Here is a 12419-nt window from a genome sequence, read left to right as displayed (position 1 = left end):
AAGTTACGGCCATAACTTACACCCTGAGCACACACCGTGGTGCCATCTTTTTTTTTTTTACCTCTTTTGACATTCTCACCATTTTCAGGCAGAGCCTTGGAGGGGCATAAAATGTTAGAACAAAGTTACACACATCATTTAATTTTATTCTTTCACAATTTCTGGCCCACAAATGTTTTATTGGTTCCAATAACGGTAATCATTATAAGCTATTGGAAGATATTGAGCTACAAGTCAGCCAAATGTCATCTGAACTACCAACCAGATCAAGGGAGCTGTGTCCTGAAATATGCTGCTACTCTGCAGAGCCTTATCTGGTGTTTGGTTTATGCATATCATTTTTGCTAAATTGCACCCGTGACTCTTGCAAAACAAGATTTTCCCTCTTTTTTAAATGCACCGTACCTCACAGAAGCTCAGTATTAGTGGTTTGTGTTCAGCTTTTTTTCAAGGTTCACTGGTGTTGAATGTCTTGATAGGTAAGTTAGGTTTTTCTTCAGTTTTCTCACAAATGTTATGAAAAACCTAACTTTTTCTGCATTCATACCCACACTGTGCCTACTTCTCTGTCTGAGCAACAAACCTGAGCCAAAAGTGCTGTCATCCAATAATTTCCAAGGACAATTAACAAATACACAGTGAGATTTATGCACCTACGACACGAGTGCTCCCACCCAAAAAAATACTTTTACTTCGTCTCTCATTGTTATTGCCAACACTCTGTCGGATGCCTGTCCAAAGGCTGTAAATCTGTCAGCCAGTGTTTAAAATGTTACAATGAATGCTGAGAAATGGAGGAAAACCCCACTTGACTCCTCCTTTCCTAATATGTTTCATAGACCAAAAAAACACAAGTAACATGACATCATGCCTACATTGCATTTGGATTTTCTGTAGTATGGCAATGGCACAAAGGTTACAGACTTTGTTAAGGACACCATAGAGATGGAATTTATAGCTAAAAAATGACTTCATGCCAGCATCCACATGCTTTTTATGTGGACAAAATAGCCCTCAGAGCCAAAACAGAGCTTCAGATTCCAGGTAAGGTGACATTCAGTAGTGAGTGCAGCATGGACTGAGGTTCTGGGGCTGCCCTACAGGAATAAACAACACCATAGTCAAGGTTAGCAGGCTTCACAGGTAGAGACAGCTTCAACATTCCATCGCTGGTTGATTAAAAGCCTAAATGAGTAACAGCGTGATGTTCCCCACTCACTCCATCATCCAGTCTGCTTTTTTTCTTTTCTTTTCCGGCAGCAGCAGGCAACGAGCGTCCGGCGTACAGGGGAACAAAGAAGGGGGAAGAGAGAAAGAGAGAAAGAGGGATGGAGCGACAGGAAGAGGAGAGAATGAGAGCATATATCAAGGCCATTTTCAGTGACATTTGTGCTCTCGGTGTGGAGAGACACTATGAATATCAATATGAACCCATGGAAACATAGTCTTTTTTTTCTTCTCACTAGGCTATTCATGCACACAAGAAATCTATTCAAGTCAATGTAATGGCCAATCTCTGAGCCTGTGCATGGTTGTGTGAACAGTGCAGCCTCGGCTCTACATCTTCTCTCTCCCTCTCATGAGTGTGGCTGGGCTTGTATTAGTGAAAAACACTTTATGTCAAGTGCAACTGTGGCGCTCACTACAATATGTAAATCAGATTGAATTAAACGCTTGCATGAGTAGAGCTCGACGGCACCAATCAGCAACAGCTAGAAACCAAGAATTTTAAGTACAATATTTGGTGTTTTCACACACCCTCTCCTCTCCTCTCCTCTGCTCTCCTCTCCTCTCCTCTCCTCTCTCTCCTTTCCTCTCCTCTCCTCTCCTCTCCTCTCCTCTCCTCTCCTCTCCTCTTCCTCTTCCTCTGGTGCTTGGAGATATAAAGTCAAAGGGATGCAAATCTACCCACTTCCTTCCTCCCTTCCCCCATCTGCAAACACAGATAGCCCCGGGCCAGTCCCAGGCCTTTCTATATGCAGAACCAGTGACAGGAGTTACGCACAATTTTCCCCCTGTAACAAACTGTTCCCTCCCTAGCAAGCTGCGAGCCTCGCTCTCACTGGGCTGCATGTATAAAACTGTGTGATTGGTTCGGTACGGTAAAAACAATATGGGAATGAATGCTGTGCTGGCTGCTTCCTCCCTTTTGCATGTGGATCTTCACCGCCTCCTCTCTCCTTCTCTTCCCCACTCACCTTTTGTGGGTGTATCAGTGTGTGTGTGTCTGTGCTGTATCTGTGTATGTGTGATTGTGGCCTGTTGGCTGCAGGCTTATTACTTTAAGTTGTCTCCAGCCCCAGCGCTAATCCCCATCTTCTTCAGAGACGGATAACAATAATACAACAAGATCCCGAGGTCCTAATGAAATCCTATCAGGTTTCTGAGTCTGAATGTTAGAGAGAGAGGTAGAGAGAGGAGGCTGAGAGTGTATGAGGTATTGATTGAATAGAGACCAAAGCGTGCAGGAGAGATATAGGGGGGAGTGAGGAGGAAGAAAGAAAGGCAAGGAAGTGTAGTCATGAAGAGAGAAAATAGCTACTGAAAAGCGAGTGAATAAAGAGTTAGAGCTAGGGTTGAGAAAGGACATGATGTAAAAAAAAAAAAAAAATCAGAGAAAGAGAGTGAATGGAAGAGCAGAGCGGAGAGGAATTATGCCAAAAGAAGAGATTAAGAGTGAATATTAAAATTGGGTATGAGTGTTTTCTCTTCGGTGACTGAGCTTGCAGCAGCTAAAACACATCAGCTCTGATTTGAAGAGGTTTCAGACCCGGACCAATTCTCCCTCTGCGTCTTCGCCAGACCCACTATTCGCCCCTGGGATTGAATTAGGCCTGCCCCATTATACAGTTGCCATGGGGACCCTGACACCTCCACTGACGAAGTGAGAGCCACGCAAGGCTGAGTTGCTGATCAGAATGTGTGTGTGTGTGTTGTGTGAGCTACACATGTGTTTGAGACTGTTACTGATCTGTGTGCCTGTGTAGGTATCACTCACAATTTATGAGCAGGTGGAAATAATTGGTGCCTTTTAATAACATAAGCTAATATGAGCACTTGATTTTAATTTATCAACCCCTCCCTTTTTTTATGTTGTGTTTTTTGCAAGTTTTTTCTATTGTATCTAACACAAAAATGTTTTCAGCTTTGTGTCGATGACTTTTTTAATACTCAAATGGGTTTTTGAACGGCTTCTTACTTAAAAAGTAGTATAATTTCCTCAACCGATAAAGGAACACTTAGTCATTTGCTTTATCTAAAAAAATATCAAATTTGGAGATACATATTTTTCAGTGGAAAGTGGCAAAAAAAAGTCCTCAATATGAGGAGCAACGATCACAAAAATAATAAATAAAGCTGGATGGACACTACATTGGTCTATATAAGTCACCTTTTTGACACTATTGTGGATTCTTTAACAAGTGCCATGTAGACATAAGTAAAACCACACAGTCACAGAAATCAATTTTAAGTTTTTGGAAACAAGATGGACTTGTTGCTTTCCAGTCTCAAACAGGGTCATTAAAGGAGAATTCCGGTCAATTTTAACGCGTAGCTCTGTTGTTTGTAAATGTGGAGTGCTGTCATTAGAGAGAAAAAGAAAACCAATCGGTGCTGCCTACACCGTGCTATCCTTCTGCTAGCGTTAGCACCCAACAGGCGTGTTTTTAGCCTCTAAACATGTTCAAAATGTCATTACAAGTGCCTACCCATGTACAGTTATTTCTTCCAAGTGCATTAACTGTAGTAGATGTGACAGAAAGGCATAAAAGTTGTGTTAATTCAGCCAGTGCTCATACCTCTGTTTATTTCCTGTTTTTCTGTGAAGTCCACACTAGTCAAAACACGCCTTTCTGTCACATTTACTCAGTGGTGTGCTGTCAAAAAAGCATGAATGAAAAAATATTTTTGATTACGACGGGGTCAGCAGAGAAGGCCATGCTGACCCCGTCATAATCAAAAATATATTTTTTCACAATTAAATTAATGTGTGTCAAAAAATCAATTACTTTTTCAGTACGTTACGATTATATTTCCAGAAAGAATATGGTAGATGGATTTTTCATGTCATCTAAACGCATCATAGCTCATAGACCAGCACTAGTAGCATTGCTAGCCCTTTATTGAAGCTGCCATTCCCATTTGATTATAGCTTTGAGTGGCGTGTGTCATCAGCCAATTAAATTTTGATGTCTGGTGACAGAACGCCCTGGGGGCCCAGCGTTGTGTCGGCACTAGCCTCCGCTGATGTCATCAAAGCTTGAACCTTTTAGCGGGTTGTGAGTGAACCAGGAGTGAACTAGCTATGGCCGCTGCCTTCACACCTCCTAACGATCCTGTTTCCGAGCTCCTTCATGTGCCTTTTTCAAGGCAATCGTTTGGAGAGAAGAAAGAAATTAGTTTAAGAGGAAGACCTACACCTGAGCTGGATGGGCTGACCAAGGCTGGCAAAGGTTTCACTTCATTGAGGGTAACTATGACCACTATTTGCTGGCCGTGTTTGCTTTTTAATACCAGTCAGGGAACATGGAACACCACAGGTTTTAACAGCCTTAATAGCTTCACCAAGGCAGCTGGCAAACATCAGGCATCCAAGCCATACCTCACGATGGTGGTACATTTGAAGACCTTTGGTAAGTCCAGGGTGGATTTGCTACTGGATGAGCAGCTGAGACGTGAGACAAGCCTGCACAATGAGAGAGTGAGAAAAAAATAATTTGGAGCTATTATCTTTTTTTTATCAGAATATGATGCTGACTTGCGACACCACCTTGCCATGGCCACCGTTTTTACGTAAACATCTGGGAAAGTTCAAAATTATCTCAAAAGTGCTGTTGCTGAGGTGCTAAATGATGCCATCAAAAAATAGATAAACACCAAGTTTGTCGCAGTTACGGTAGACGAGACCACAGATTTCAGCAACACTGCACAGCTGTCATTTGTACTTCGGTATGTGACTGACACCGGAGTAAAAGAGAGATTTTTAAAGTTTGAGGATGTCACAGAAAGAAAACGAGCTCGGGATCTAGCAGCTTCAGTACTTGAAGTGTTGGGCAACTACGATTGCAAAACAAAGTTAATGCCACAGTGTCATGACGGAGCATTGGGACTTATCACGTGCAGGCGCGTGTAAAAGAAGAAGAAAAAAGGATAGGAGGATGGATTTGATTTACAAGTAGTGGGTGAGTGTTACTTTTTACTGTTTGGAAGAGATAAAGTTATTGCGGTATTTTATATTTGTTTGTATTGAAAGCCCACGGTACGCTACTGCATTTACTGCAGTGCAATTTGCTCTGTGCACTTGGAAGGTATGACTGCACATGGTAATGACATTTTGAGCATGCTAAGAGGCTAAAAAAGAACAAAAAGCCCATGCCGGAAACCATAACAATGTGCTGAAAGAATGGCTCGTATGAATGGGGCCAAAGAGGCCAATGTGAACATGTGGCTCACTACGGCAGAGGCATTGAAGGACTCACTCTGATCCTTGGGGTCTGTTGTGTATCTGTATCTACTTCTCTTGACATCTTGAATTAATCAATACGTCCAAATTAATTGTTCCTCAAGTCCATGTTTACCTTGTTTTTCCCCTTCTTTCTTCTTCTTCTTCTTCTCTTAGTTACTACTGTTTGTTTTAGCTGCCGTGTTTCATGCTATTTCTATTCTTTCTTTTTTCTTTTATACAGTTATTAATTTTCATCCATGTATATTTGTGTGTGTGGGGGGGGGGGGAGGGTTGATATTACGGCATGTTCATACATATGTAGAACATCCCTATTTGTTTTGGGTTTGTATGAAAATAAAATAAAAATTTGATCAAAAAAAAAAACAATGTGCTGAAAGATGCTGAAAACATTTAATATAGAGCGGGGGGGGGGGGGAATGCAGAGTTGGGTAATACTTATAATCTGTGGGTTCATTACTACGAGCAACCCTTTCACAATGCAGGTATTCATTTGTCCCATTGTTCACGTTAGTGGTGGGCGATACTGCAAAATTTGGTATCGATCCGATACCAAATACATATAGGGTCCGTATTGCCGATACCGATACCAATACGATACTTTTTACTTAAAAAAATACTTTTGTGTAGGGGAGAGCATTTCATTATTTCTGAGGTGAATGAATGATCAATTCTTTAGGAAATATTTTTTTATTAATGTATTGAAGTGCACCAAATTATTAGTTAATAGGCACTGTAGAATGAATACATCGAGTCGCTGCTCCTCTGCGCGTTGTGTCAGTGAGTCACGTGACGACACAACAGCGAATCACAGCAGAGGAGCAGGAGGGGGAGGAGGAGCAATGTGGGCCAAGATGTGAAAGCGGCGTTTGCTCAGGAAGGTGGAAGACACAAGCAAAGTATAGTGAACGTAGAGGAGAGATATCTAAATTAAAATATCGATTCAATTACAGTTGTATCGATCAAATACCAATACCAGCGTTGGCATCGATACTATCGATATTTAGATCGATCCGCCCACCCCTAGTTCACGTCAAAATGTTGATTTATGCAGCTTTAAGAATCAGATTTCTGGTTATTACCATACAGTACACATTGTTAATGTTGTGTGTAATGAAGGTTAAAGTGACCAACAACCAAAAATAACCAAGCCTCGTTGAACACGTTTAGGTCATCTGCAAAATGAATGAACGTTACACAATCTCAAAATAAGCACATTTTAATGTAATTTTATTGTTTTAGGAGTTTGCATCCAAAAGGTGGAACACAAGAAGTGGTATTTCCAACCATTTCCAAGTCCCTGTGGCACGCAGACACATTTTTCAATTTAACTCTTCATTTCTGTAGATTAGCTAGGACACTGCACGTACAGTATATTTCTAAACATTTCCATTGTATCTTAATTTATTCATGTGTTTATTTCTTTCTTAATTTTTACTTGTGTCCGCTGAGACAACCAGCGTTACAAAGATCCCAGTTACCCACTTATTCCATCCTTACTGCTCACACACACACACACACACACACACACACACACACACACCACACACACACACACACACACACACACACACACACACAATTAACAATTGGATAGATATCAACACCGGATACCTTGTCCGTCTCCTCACACTGAAATCTTGTCACCAACACAGTTCTAATGGATGGCCAGAGAAAGGATGCCACCCACAGCACCATCTGGCTAATGCCCCGTCCCCTGCTTATGAATTACGCTATATAATTGTGCCCAAGAGAGAGTAGCCACATGTTCATTATGAAAGCTGCAGGGGTATTAGAGATCCCCTGAGTCGCACCAAACGAGCTACATGTCACCGGATGGTGTGACACACAACACGGTGCCATGAAGAAAAGAAAAAAAAGATACAACCTTCTCCAGATTTGACGTATTCATCAGGCAACCTTGACTGAGTTCGGACAGGCTTGGTTTTCTATTGTTTCAACTGGGATCAACTGTTCAACTGTCAGAGCTGAACATGTTTGGTAAGTAGTTTCACAATCCTTATCTTTTTAGAAGGCTTTTTAGCCTTTGCAGGTTGGGGCGAAATCAAGAGGAACTGCACTGATGGATGTCACCCCCAACACAAAGTGACACCTGGACTTATATTAAAACACGCTCGCCATTTTGTGGTAAAATGCTGACAACCGCAGCTAGTGTACGTGAACCACCATTAGGCGCCTTTATCTGTGTCGAGGCTATCATGAGACCAGGCTAACAGCGTCTGTCAGTCCCTGCAAAACCCCCTCTGGTACCATTAAAGACCGGGCCCCTCAGTAAAAGAACCGAGGATGGAGAACCCAGTGGGGACCCATAAGAAGGTGTGAAGAGAAATAAAAATGTTTTTTGTTTCCTTTTTCATTCCACCATGATGGGTGCCATCATGCATTGCCATGTAGGCAGATGGGGGAGGTGGAGGTGGAAATAAAACATGCATGAGTTGCCTGCAGCCCAGGAAAATAATTACTGTCATTTAGCAGACATGTAGAGGAGAGCAGCGCAGCCCAGTCTGCCCACAGTATAGTGCCACGCCGCCTGCATACCGATGAACTGGAGGGAAAACAGAGAGGGAGGGACGCACTGAGTGGGAGAGAGTTGTGTTTGAGATGGCTCAATCTTTCCTTTTTTGATGGTAACAGATGCCGTAGTTTGTTTTGGGGATGTTTTCATCAGTCACCCACAGTTGTCAGTTGCAATCACAAGAAATTAAACAGAGAAGCTCTTCCTTTTATCTGCCGCTCCCCTCACGGGAGTTCCAACACGGCTCAATACATAACGGAGCGCTTCTGTGAGACCGGTAGTCTCAGAGGACACAGGAAGTACAGTACATTTCTCCAAAGATCAAAGAACAAGGTTTGACCTTTGTCTTGACTGAGCCTAAATCACCTGCACCTTTTCTTCTTTTACTCGCTCATCTCTTTTCTCCCTCCTCCTTTTCCTCTACATCTGTCCATCTCCTTCCTCTCGCCTCCCTCCATCCCTTCTCTTCTCTTCGCCCGGATTCAGACAACAGCACGAATTTATAGAAGGTGGGGGGGATGCTGGTGGAGGTCAAATGCGTGAGCGGCTTCCCGTCTGCCTCCCCTATCATTCTTTATGGCTGATCTTGTGGCGGAGTGTTCATTACCCTGAATTATACGCTGTGATTATTACCTCTCCCCCCGGCCCGTGCAGGACGGCCCTGGCCTTATCAGCTTATCATCTTACCCAGGAGGAACGGAATGCGGGAACTCTTGATATACGACACAACATCTGCCTTCAACATGACTCTACTGCGGATCTTTGAACTTTACATCCTCACATTCAGAGTATGCGGTGTATGACTGAGATCACACGCCTGTGTGTAGAGAGCTATAATGTGTTGCAGAGGCATTTTGTCTCATGGGGGTGTGGACATTCCATGTAGCTGTATATATTCTGTGCATTTAATCAGACTTACTTCTCTCTGACGCTAAAGCAGAAAACCCACCGAGGTTTGTTCCGTGCCCTGTAACTCAGTCCGTCTGCATTCCACAAGTTCCACCACACCTCAAAAATAAAAGTGTCTCCTTGTGATTAGTGTAAAGCCCACTTTTTGCAAAAAAAGATCTTCCCGTTTGCCCCTCAGATGCAGCTGCTCCTACATGCTTATTTGTCTTTTTTTTCCCTTCCCATCTGTTTTTGATGTTTGAGAGAAACCCAGCAATGATCCAACAGCAAAGAAATCTAGTTCCTAAACTGAAATGACTCACTCCCAATTTTAGATCTAATTCGTATTAATTATTTAATGAAATTCAGATAGGGAAAACCACAAATGTTGGACTCACTTCGTTGTTACTCTTTTTTCTCACCAACACACCTCCATTACACATGTTTATTACCACAACTGAGGTGCCAATGTGAAGCCTGAGAATCTGAGAAATCCGCGGGGTGTTCAGATAGCAACAAGCTTTGGCAGTCTAGATATATTGTACTTTCTCACAATTCGTTTTCCAGTGGGCACACTGAGAGAACCTGTGCTGTATCTATCAATGCAGGCACGGGGGGGGGGGGGGGGGGTAGCAGACAAGAACTAGATGACACACATTAGTAGGCTTCAGCAGAATAATGTAGAAATACTCCCATGCTCCATTAAGTAAAAGTATTACTCAAGTCAAAATCGTACTTTTTTCATGTCCTGCTCAGGGGGCTCAGGTCCATACCAGCTCGGGGGGGTTGCATTTGCCGCTGCAGATCCAAAACTTTGGAATGGGCACATTCCACTTCACATTCACTCTGCACATTAGACAGGCCTCCTCTCTGTCTCATTTCAAAACTTTTCTTAAAACCCACCTCTTTTCATTGGCTTTTAACACCAGGCAGAGTGTTGCTCTTATGTGTATACCTTTACCGTATGCTGGCAGTGCATTTTCTTGCATTTATTTTACTGTACCTTATAATTTTTTACAATGCTTTTATTCTGTATTATCTTTTTGTGCATCACTTTGGAAACCTTGTGCTATATAAATAAAGCAGATTGGATTTTATTGGATATCCCATTGTTATCATTGACTAAATAATTGAAACACTTCTCGGTGTAATCCAATCCAATTCAACAGCACCACAAATCAACACCTCTCTGACACAAAAACCGAACTTAATTTTTTGCACTTTTGATTTATTGCACAACTGTTGTTTATTAACTTGCATTGGTTTTAGGTCGGTGTACCTAATAAACTAGAAACTAAGTGTATTGATTGTTGGATTATTATTATTTATCTTTTTAAAGATTTTTTGTGGCAGTTTTAAGCCTTTTTTTATGACAGGACCGCTTAGCCTTGAAAGGGGGGAGAAAGGGGGAGTGACATGCAGCAAAGGGTCACAGGTTGGAACCTAACCCGCGGCTGCTGCATCAGGGATTGAGCCTCTGTAAACGGGCGTGTGATGTACCAGGTGAGATACCCAGGCTTATTGGATTATTATCACTGATGCATTAAAGCTATAGTGCGTAGTTTCTGTCGCCCCCATGAGGAATTCTAAGTAATTACAACAACACTGTTGGCGCATCCACATGACGCAAGCCTTCTGTGGTCGTGCATAACACCCACCCCTCCTTTACCTAACTGCTAGTAGCGTTTATCCCGTCATGTCAAGAAGGATACAAAGGATTTAACCCTCATGTTGTCCTTGGGTCAAATTGACCCGTTTTCAATTTAAAAAAAATATCCCCACAATAAATGGGCCGTCAAAATAAGGGCTGAAAAGGTCATCATTAAAAATATCAAAAAACTTTGAAAAAAACACACACACAACATTAAAAAAGTGACAAAAATGTGGGAAAAACGCGTTGATAATGTTGAAAAAAGTTGACCAAAACGTTTTTTTTTCACGGTTGACGGGAAGACAACACAAGGGTTAAAAACATGATGGACTCTGCATAGATTTACTGAGAGGTTACTTTTTGGGGGGGTTTGAGTCCTTCCACTGAATGTGCTTTTCTAAGCAGTACTATCACTGATTGAAACGTTTTGTGGCCGCTTTTTTATTTGGGTTTTCAGTAGGGATGCACCGATATCGATGCCAGTATCGGGTATCGGCCCAATGCCGTGCGCATGGAGCCCTACTTGTGGTCATAAAACACCTCTGATACTACCACACCTGATACCACATCATAGCAATGTGACAGTAACTTCTCCGTCAATCATGTATAGGCGACGGAAGAGGAGCAGTGCTAGCCGTTTGGAGATTTCTGGCTGTAAAAAAAATGACTAGGCTCTTACCCAACGCATGACTGCACTTGACAACCAGCCATTGTCAGTCGTTAATGATACTGGTTTTCGATGTCTTCACTACAAGAGCCGAGGGATTCCCAGCCGTCACCACATCACAGAAACAGTGTTTCCCAAGCTGCTTTGTTAAAAATCAGCAGCCTGTTGCCCGTAAACCTCACCCCTGATATTTGGAGTGGCCCAATGTCTCTCATCAGCTTAACGGACATAACCATGAAGAAAGCGATATTTCTACCTCTGCATGCGGTTTTTACACAGCGCTGTTTTAACCCTCAGGTTGTCCTCGGGTCAAATTGACCCATTTTCCTGTATCAGTGTTCTTTTTAATGACCCAAAATAACATGATTGATTCCACACAACTCACTTTGGCAAGTACAAATCTCTACTTTCATTAATTTTGGGGCGTCTTCTTTAATTTTATAGCATTTGAAACAAAAACATTGAAATACTATTGATTAAAAGTTGACATATTCCAGTCCGTGATTATTCATCAACATCCATTCCTTTAATTTTAGTCTAAATAATTCCTAATTTCTGCTTTTCTAACTCATACATTAGGTATGATTTCCTATGAAATTTATTTGATTTTTTACTGACCATAAATTCCAAAACTAACTGTGAAACTAAAGTTATTAAGTTGGTGTTCCGTAGTGTTGAAAACGTCAAAAAGCGACAAACGTTAAAAAAAACCGTCATAAGAGTTGAAAAAAGGGGACAAAAATGTAAGAAAAAGTTCAAAACATCGGTACAAAACCGCAACAAAAGTGTTGATTTTCAATTTTGACGGGAAGACACCCGTTAACACCCACAGCGTTACTCTATAAATAAAGATTTTTTTTTTTCACAAACAAGCTAAAATGAAAACTCTCGGTGTGTAGTCCAACTGTTTTAACTGTTATAGTCTTTCAAATTGAATAAAATCTTGTGATCCTAGCTTCTGCCGTAAACGAAACCATCCTCTCCACTGGATCAGGAAAGCCACATTGGAACTTAATATGCAAGTGAATGGCGTTATTGGACTTTAATTTTTTCTAAACTTCACTTAGTATTGAGATATCAGGAATTTAATGATTTATTTTATTGACACTGGACCGGGGAAATGTCAGGGCCCAGGTACTGAGCTTTGAATAGAAAAAATGTATGCTTTGTATCTATCTATCTATCTATCTATCTATCTATCTATCTATCTATC

Source organism: Etheostoma spectabile, chromosome 5, assembly GCF_008692095.1.
Source record: "Etheostoma spectabile isolate EspeVRDwgs_2016 chromosome 5, UIUC_Espe_1.0, whole genome shotgun sequence".
NCBI lineage: Eukaryota > Metazoa > Chordata > Actinopteri > Perciformes > Percidae > Etheostoma > Etheostoma spectabile.
This window is presented reverse-complemented; position numbering follows the sequence as displayed.